Here is a 10,189-nt window from a genome sequence, read left to right as displayed (position 1 = left end):
ACTTCGGGGTTCAATTTAGAATCAAGATGTTTTCCTAAAATGTAGGAAGCAACCATTGCATTGACAAAAATACATTTTAATCAAAATGCTGAAAATAGTGAAATGGTCAGGGATCTTTATTCTTCTTCAGGGTTCTCTTTACTTTTCAAATGGTCTATATTGTGGTTTTCACAAAGAAGAGATTGCAGATGTGGGCATTGGGTTCTGCCAGCTCAGTATGATACTTGTGAAGCCTTGCTCTGAAACCAGGTAGCCACAGGAATCTCCATGTGACCTACAGTATCAGTTACACAATTTGCAAAAATGAACTGTAGAGAGCATTTTTGGTTAAAAAGTGAAATAATAATAGTAATAATGTATTGTTTGCAAAGGGAAAAATAATCCCTTTAATGTCAGTGGTCCCATAAGGACTGAAAGGTCAGTTTTCAAAGATGATTACCCCTGCATGAAATCTACACTGACAGCTTGCCTCTAGTCAAATAGGAGTTACTTGGTTATGTTTGGTTACTCAGTGAAGTTCACGGTGAGGAGCAGTTGGATCATGTATCATCCTGGATTTAATTTTGGATTTGGGGAGACATATGGTCTGTCCAACACAGTTTCCATTTTTTCCACTTTCCTCCCTTTCTGTGCACCTTTAATGTTCCCTGGCCTTCAACAATCTCAGCTTGCAGTGGATGGAACAAGAGTAGGGCTCTTTCTCACTGAATTATTAAAGGATTCATACAAATGAATTCCTTATCTCCATTAAAAAAAAAAAAGGAGGATAAACATGTTCCCCTGGTTTCCTGTTTCTTCTCTTGGAAGGCTGATACCAAATTCTTTGGTCAGTGGTTGTGGTTTTGCATCCAATATTTTCAAATATCTCTACCTGAGCATCATGAAGTTGAAATGACCAATTATTTCTGTTTTGGTGTCACCTCGCCACTTCCTCTGATCAAATTTCTACAGAATGTTTTATGACAAATCTTCAGTCTTCTTATAACAAAAAGTTGGTTCTTAGTTCCCAAGCAGGAACATCAGCAGCAGCTTTTTGGGGTAAACCTCAGACCACCTTGTTCTGTGGGTGGAATTTAGTTGCTATCAGTAGCAAGGCCAACAGCCCAGCCTGCCAATCTCAGAGAGGAGCTGGGTGGAAGATGCCTCTTCCCTCATGGAAACTTTCCTTTCATCTACCCTATCCCTTTCCAAAGCACATTCCAAGATGTTGACCAACTCATCTATTAATGAGCTCTGGGAGGGAGTGAAAGGGAATTTCAGTGCATTTTAATGAAGCCTTGTAAATGGACCTCCTGTTGACTGTAATGGTTATCACTGCACCTGGCACAGGGAGGGGACTGGTTCTGGCAGGTCAGGATAGAGACCTGTTTTGGATTTCCCTCCTTCCCCCTACATGACATCCACAGATGGTGACCAGCAACCACAAGTGTCTACGGAAGCCAACCAGAGCTAGGAGGTTCTGAGGTTATTTTCTCTCTAAAGCTGGACTTCACCCCCTATTCTCAGCACAACAACTTTATTCTGACCCACAGAGATTTGCTTTGTTTTTGCACAGTGCCTCCAACAATGTCAGCAAAATCCCTGGCATACAGGAAGTGACAAGTGACTGTGGCTGGAGGACAGGGAACCAGTCGGTTTCACTGAAGGGGAGGTGATTGGAGCAGTTTGGGGAAGGAAGCATACATCCCGGAGTGAGGGAAACATCCCTGGGGCCAGAACAGTCTGGGTGTGATCAGTACTGGAGCTGGCATTTGATGCAAAGAGCCAAAGGGCAAAAGCCTCTTCCTTGTCACTAACGTGTAAATTTGGCAAATCACCTACCTTTCTAGGGGTCACTTTCCTTTTTCAAATTGTGGGAATTAAATGCTCTGGATTAAATGCTTTCTCTGAAAGACCCCTTCCAGCTTTAGGTATTTCAGCAAGATGAGTTTCAGTAAAACTTCAAATTCAATGTCCGAAGTTCCTGGAAAGGGAGTATGGATGGGATGGCTCTTTCCTACACTAGCTGTGTCACCTGAGGATGTTATAGGGCCTCTCTGGAACTTCTTCAGCTGTATAGCATAAACCAGGACCATGCCAGGTACATGTGGAAATTGTGAGGCTGACCTGACGTAAGGATGTGAAGACCTGGGCTCAGTGCCTGGGAACATGTGCTGCTGCGGTTAATCTCGTGAGGATGCAGTCAGAGGTGAGGCAGGAGAAGAGCACATGGAAGATTTCTGAGACTCTGTGACTCAGGGAAATCCCTTCCAGAGGTAGGTTCTCTGCTTAGACAATGAAGCAGTCAGTATACACTAGGGGAGACTGGAAGAGAAAAAAACATATAGAAAACAGGTCCCCAGGGCCAGTGGCGCTGCACCAGGTCGCAGTGGAACGTGAAGTAAAAGACAGATTCAATTAAACTGGCCTCATCTTTATTTAAAAATTCATGAATTTTTTGCATTGATTTTTATTTCAAGATATGATTGAAAACACTATTCATCTTGGTTCCTGAGTTTTCTGTCACCTTCTCAAATTCTGTGCCCAGGGTAAGTGCTCCACTAGTCTCATCCTCATCCTAGCCCTGCCTAAAGCAAGGTTGGAGATTTGCTTAGCCCTCAAAGTGAACGCTATAACAGAAAAGAGAGTAATTTAATATAGAAGGCCCAGTGCCATCTAAATGATTACAATCAGAAGAAGAGAAGGAAATAATTTTTTTTTCTACTATGAAAGTCAGAGAATAAGATATTCTGTTGTCTCCCCTCTCTTGGCACCCACTTATCATAGATAAAAAAAAATCTGGGTCTCTTACCATGGAAAAGATAACTAGTGCCCGATAAATATAAGCTTTTACTCTAAAATGGCAGGTATGAGAAGATTCTGCAGCAGCCTTCTAATTTGGAGAGGGAAAGGGAGCTGCTTTCTGGGGCTTGAACAGGAGGGCTAGGCAGGTCAGTCAGCTTCAAGGCTGGTAGGTTAAGTAAGGGTTTTCTGAAGAAGGAAAACGTTGTTCCCATAGAGTGGCAGCTATGGGGCAATTTAGATGTTTTCAGGAGGAAGGGAAATGAGCAGTTAGGGGCTGCAGTCTTATATAAAGGGGGTTTGAAGGAATGGCTATGAACCACAAGGACAGGCAAAAAGCCCCTGTGACTGATGCCCAGCCTGCAGGGCCCTTCACAGGTCTGTCCTGGGGGTCCACAGCAGACCCCGACAGGCAAATCTGCATTTTCAAAGAGGCTCTGACATCACCTACCACTGTAGGCTCCGCTCTGTTTTCAAGGCAACACAGGTTCACACCCATCCACCAATGCTCACTCCTGGGTTCCATGCCAGCCCTCGGGCTGCTTCTAAGGGACCAGAGTGCTGCTTTGCTATCCAAATCATTGTGTAGACCACACAGATGGTTTCATTGTAAAGAGGTTTTGTACATATTAACCTAGTTTTAATTTTTACTCCAACACTGTGGATAGGGCAACCACTGTTAGCCACTTCTTATATGAATGAAAAGACAAATCCATAGGGTGGTCAAGTGGTTTGCCCAATACTATTCAATTGACTAATTAGAACACTGAAGACTGAGTTTCCTGATTCCCTTTCTATGGCTATATCTAGAAAGCCATGTAATGGACAGTTTGCAGCTATGGACATCTCTAGCCTTTAAAAGCTCTCCATTCATCCCTCAATATAGTGCTTCTGTTCCTCCAACTCCCTCACACAGGCTGGGAGAAGGCCAATTGCCTGAGTCCACCAGCCAGCTCTCGGGAGGCAGAGACCTCCAAACTTCCTTTCATGCCTTTCTTCCTATCTTTATTCCAGAGAAGGAGAAACACCTAGGTTTCCCCATCACTGGCCACCAAGTTCATTTCTGATTGATCTCCGTGGTCTAATCCTGGTTCTTTCTCTATTGGAGGAGAAATGCAGCAGAGGAAAACCCCACAGTTCACAAGGTAGTCAAATTTATTCGTTCAATGATAAAATATCACTTCCAAGCCAAAAACATCATCATCATATCAATAGCTATTAAAGTTTCTCTGGGAACTTCCTACAAGCAGGGAGACGGAGGGAGAAGAATAAAGAGATGATATCACTTTCTAAGATTGCTGAGGGACGGATGAAATAGGTTCTGCAGTAGGAACAGAGAGGAAAAGGTGCCTCAGTCACCTTGAAGGTGTGCTAGAAATCAACTCTCTGCATACAGATCCCACATCAGGTTGAAGTCACATGGGTATCTGTAGAGTGTCGGGGGAGCATTGTAAAGGAGATCCATTATGTGTAGGTGAATCCTACCTAATATTTTGAATTGTTCTTGGGGTTACAGGGTCACCCACAGTCCTGTAGCCAGGATTGACCACCAAGTTAAGTAACTGAATAAGAAATTCAGTGACAGTTTTGACTTAACTTTACGTCATCCCTGGGTAGTGCTCTGCTCTGCTTTACAATCACAATTTTACTACCCAAACAGTTTATTGAATGCCTTCCTATATGTTTGGTATTCTGGGAACTAGGGTAATTTTGGTGAAGAAAATAGAAAAATGGGATTTATATTGTAGTGGTATATGTTGAATATGCTTTTCAGATGACAGGTTTGTCTTGAGCAGCCTTCAGAATCATTGGGGAACCTTTCAAAAAATTCCAAAGCCTGGCCCACCCACGCCAACTTCAGCATGTCTCTGAGCAGCTTATAGGGTTTTTTTAAGATCCTCAGGTGATTCTCATGTACAAACATGGTTAAAAACCACTGGCCAGAAATTCTGATGCACTTCCCTAGGGAGGCATGCCATCTCCTCCCCACCTCCCATCAAGCATTTGAGAGTCATTTATATAATTCACAGATGAGGAAACTCAACCTAAAGCCTCAGAGTGATGAATCTAAAGTAAGAGGCACATTCAGAGAGCTGCCAGGCCAGAACTTGAAACTGGGTCTTCTAAGTCTATTTATGATTTTCATCATGCTTGAATTAGTTGAGAAAGAATGCCTTACTGCTTATCGCAAAAATCCTAGGGGCTCCCCAGAGGAGTGGGAGGGATTCTCTGCAAGCCTTTGGGTCACTTCCTGTCACACACTGAAGACTTCAGCGGCTGAATCAGTCTTCATCCTCTTAAGAAATGTGAATATCCAGAGGCCCATCGACCCAGAGCCCATTCCATGACTCTTTCTGTGACCTTCTCATTGCCAGGACATTTCTCCTGCACTCGGTCTCAACCATCCAATCCCATAGACAATCTGTGGACACCACCATGATTCATGGTTCCAACTAGAACTTCTCTAATGAGAAACCTCCTCCCTTCTGGGCTCGACTGGAGCTTCCTTGCTGTTGGAGTCCTCCAGCTTGCACCAATGAGCTCACTTGTTCTTTTGTCTTCTAGCACTCCCATCTTTTATTTCCTGACTGACTGACTGACTGACTGAGTCCCTTGGGCCATGATTTTCACCATTGTAAGGTGAACTGTAACTTTCATGGCCACCTCTCCCATCACACTTTACTTTGAACACCAGTCCTAACACGGGCTTTTATCAATGCCTGGTTCCTCTTCCCATATCACTTGTCTAACGAACCATCTTTTAGGTCTCAGTTTAGTTCCTTTGAGTCTAACCCCCAACCCCTCAGACTAAAAGAGAGGCCTCTTTGTTATGCCACTCCTTCCCAACTCTTATCAAATATTGTATTTCTACATGTGTTTGCATGATACTTTGTTTAACATCTTACTGGTATGGGCATGGGGCTCTGTGTTTCTATTTATTGTTGTATCTCCTGCTGTTGATAGACTTTCTGGCCCATATTAGGTCCTTTACCAGTATGTGGATCAATGAATGACTTTATTTATTAACATTCCAAAAGTTACTCAGAGTTATTCAGTAGCAGAGCCCTAAAATGTCCCTTTGGTTGTGGTTGGACCTGAGATGATTTTCTACCACAATTAATTCTGCACTTGAACCTCCTCGGGTACCCATTTACATGGGTCCTACTGCACAGGACTCCACCAGAGGCAGAGCTTGCCAAATAGAGTATCCTCAGCTCAGTTAAGTAGTCCATGGGATGGGTCATGGACCCTGGACTCTGTACTGCATCACAGGGGACAGCTGAGTGTCACAAGTTCAAACCATTGTTCTGTTCAGCTCTATCATTAACCCCAGAGATGGCTCCTCAGTCCTTTCCTAGACCAGGAAAAAGGTATCTTGCTTAATATGTGATTTCTCTGCTTTAATCCAATACTAAGTGGATCTTTTAAAATGTCATTTAAAAACTTTTTTCACATAAAATATTTGTTGACATAGAAGGACCTTTTAAATTCTGAATGGGCTCAACTTCTCTCTAGAAAATGCTGCCTTCTGGCAGGGCTCCCAGTTTTCATTCATATGAGTTATAATGATTTTTCCCCTTGGGAGATTATTTCAGATTCCTTAGGAATCTCAAACTTTGGCTGCTTCATTTAATATTTATTTAGGGTCTGACCGAGAAGACTGAGTCTAGGAGAATGATAAAGCTACTTCCTTAATGGGTTAATTAAGCACAAAAGGGAGGCTGCCTGTGGTCATAGTTTTACAGAGAGTAAGAAGGTGAACGACTTGGAAAGAGTGGGATGATGGCCATCTAAGGTGAGCTAGGGAAGAAAGGCGCCTTTGTTCTCGGCTTGAGATCCCACTGGGGATGACATGCACTTCTGTTACTCATCAGGCATCCAGGTGGAACACATGATCAGTGACTTCTGTGACTACTGTTCCCACAGAGGGCACGCGCGACCTTGGCTTCCACCCCTAAATTAATGGTGATGCTTGAACCTTATCTCCAGAGATCTGATTTAGAAGAGCCGAAAGAGGCATTGGATGTCTACAATATTAAAAAAACTTTTGAGTCAGCTGCTTCCAGCTTTATAGAAATCGTTGAGCAGGAAGACTTTTGTGATTTAGGTGACTGGTGGGACATTTTTTTTTTCCTTGTAAGAATCATCTAGTCCCTGAACTTCAGAGAGATCAGCGTTTCACAAACACACACACAAAATGAATCTATTGAAGAATACATGGGTGCTTCTAGTGTTTGGTATCCACTGCCAAGTGTTGGCCAGATGTATTGTCCTTAACTACAGTGGAGTATAGCAAATAGCTCTACTCAAGCTCCAGGGAAACTGCAGATAGGAGTTGAGGCTTGGGGGCGGCATCGAAATCAAGGATAGACTTCTCTGAGGATAGACTCTACGGAATCCTCCTCTCAACACAAGTTCCAATTACCCTTAGCCCATCTTCTTTCTTCTTCCTTTCTAAATCTGCTCAACTATTTTTTAGCTATGCTAAGATATTTTGATGAAAAAGGAGTGCTTCATTTGAAGTGCTTTCTTAGAAGGTCCGTTTTCCTTTGATAAAGAAACCAGGGCAAAACCAACAGGCAAAACCCCGTTTGGGTTGTTAGTCTTTATTGAACCATGAATTCCCCTGGACCAAGGCCGATGCTGAAATCCCTCATTCTTCGCATAAATAAACAAATAAATAAAACCTTTTGACTGGTACCTAATAAAAAACACATACAGGTAAATCAAGTTTAGTGCATATCCTGGGAAATCCCAGCTTTCAAACTTCAATAAGGTAGTCACAGGGTATCCAACCCAATTAAGGCGCACACACAAAATCCCCTGTTAGCCTGACAAATAACAGGGTCTTCACTTTTTTTTCCAGACCCTTTGATTGTGGTTTAGTGGCTAAGACTGAGATTAGTGAAGAAAAAATATTACTAATCTGAAAACTTTTTTCTTGGGAGGAAAGTGCCATTAAGTATCAAGATGTCCTAAGCAATTATTCAAACAAAACAAAACCAGGCTAAAAAATGATCATTTGGCACAGACATTTGACACTCTTGGCTGCTTCTTTCAAAAGGAATGAGGGGAAGAAAGGTGGGCATCGTACCCTTAACCTGGCCATATGGTTTTTGTTTTATTTGGTAGGTTGGGAATGAAACTTGTAAAAATAGAGATTGATCAGCTTCCTGCCTTTCAAATAATGCCAAACCAGTATATATCCCTAGCTTATTTGGGCCCCAAAGCCCATACCTAGCACAAAATGAAGAAGCATCAGAAGACTAACTTATTTCTAGTGGTAGACCTTTCACATTTTTAGTTTAGAAACACTGGTCTATTGTGTCAGAGGTACAGATTAAGATCTTGAGGGTTCTTCTACTTTTCTTCAAAAGCACATAATGTAGTGATTCTCAACCACAGCTGACTTTGTTCCTCCCCAGGGGCATTTGACAGTGACTGCAGACAACTTTGATTGTCCTGAAATGGGGAGGGGGTGATTGAGGGCGAGGAGGGGTGGGTTGCTCTTGGTTTCTAGAGGAGAGGGATCAGAGACGTGGTTAGACATCATACAAGGCTCAGGACTGACCTTCACAACAAAAAATTATCTGGCCCAAGATGTCAATAGATGAGAACACCCCCTGACTGGAGGGGTACCCTCAGCTGGCTTCAGAGGTTACTCTGGAATGGACATTCTCAGTAGAAAGACAGGAAATAATAATAACAACTGTTATTTATTGAGTATTCCTTGTGTACCAGACATTGCACACACAATTTTTCACTAATAGTCTTTAATTGTTTTTGGTTGTATGTTTACAGAAAAATTGAGCAAAAATTGGAAAGTTCACATAGTCCCCTCACCCACCCAGCAGTTTCCCTCATTATTAACGTCTTATATTGGTGTCACGTATTTATAACCATTTATGAGACCCTATTGATACATTATTTTTAACTAAAATCCATTGTTTAATGACAGTTCAACATTTGTGTTTCCAGATTCTATGGGTTTTGGCAAATGAATAATAACCTGTATCTACCATGATAGTATCATAAACAAAAAGTGCTTCACTACCCTCAAATCCTCTTCCTTCTCCCCAAACCATTGGCAGCTACTAAATTTTTTATGTCATTTAGCATGTTGGCTTTTCAAACTGGTTTCTATCCCTTGACGATGTGCTTTTACAACTTCCTTCATGACTTGAAGGAAGTTGTAAAAGCACATTTAATTTCAGCACTGGATAACATTCTGTTGTTTTTGTTTATACATTCACCTATTGAAGGACACCTTGCTTGCCTCCGATTTTTAGCAATTGTGAATAAAGCTTCTATAAAATGTGCGTGCAGGTTTTTGTATAGACATAAGTTTCAGATCATTTGGGTAAATACCAGGGAGTGCAGCTGATATGGCAGATGTATGTTTAGTTTTGTTAAAAATCTGCCAAACTGTCTTCCAAAGTAGCTAAACTGTTTTGTGTTCTCATGAAGAATGAAGGAGGGTTCCTGTCGCACCAGGTCCTTGCCAACATTTGGTGTTGTCTGTGTTCTGAATTGGGGCCATTCTGCTGGATATTTAGTTGTATCTCAATATTGTTTGAATTTGCAATTTCTTGGTCACATAAGATGTTGAACATCCTTTCATATGCTTATTTGTCATCTTTATGCTTTCTTTGGTGAGGAATCCAGATCTCTTGTTGATTTTTATTTGTATTTATTTATTTTATAAGAGACTGGGCTATATTGCCCAGGGTGGCTTTGAACTCTCCATCCTTCCGCCTGCCTTAGCCTCCTAAGTAGTTGGGACTGCAAATGTACACCCCATGACCAGCTTCACAAGTTTTTACATTGGATTGTATGTCTTCTATTGTAGTTATAAATGTTCTTGATAATTTTGGTTATCAGTCTTTTATCAAATGTGTTTTGCAAAGATTTTGTCCCAATCTGTGAATTTATTCTCATTTTTGTACCAATATCTCTTTTTAAAAATTTTTTATTGGTTAATGTTAGCTATAAATAACATTAGGATTCATTTTGATGTAATTATAAATATGTGGAATATGATTTGCTTAAATTCAGTCCCCAGTATTTACCCTTACCCTCCTCTCATTCCCTCCCCCTGTTCTCTTTCCTGTACTCTACTGATCCTTCTGCTATCTACTTACATTAAAAAAAAAAAAAAACAGTGTCTTTTGGATATACATAATGATGAGATTTGCTGTAGTATATTCATGTATGTACATAGAAAACTTACATCAGATTCATTCCACTGTTTTTAACTTATCCTGTCCCTCCTACCTCCCCCTTCTTCTATTTCCTCAATCTTTCTTTTATTTTGATAGAATCTGTTCCCACCTGTTCCTTCTCTCCCTCACCCCTCTCTCTTTCCCTTTATTTAATTATTTGATACAGGGTTTGAACCCAGGGGTGT

This window comes from Spermophilus citellus (genome assembly GCF_964194105.1).
Source record: "Spermophilus citellus genome assembly, chromosome: 5".
NCBI classification, from domain to species: Eukaryota; Metazoa; Chordata; class Mammalia; order Rodentia; family Sciuridae; genus Spermophilus; species Spermophilus citellus.
This window is presented reverse-complemented; position numbering follows the sequence as displayed.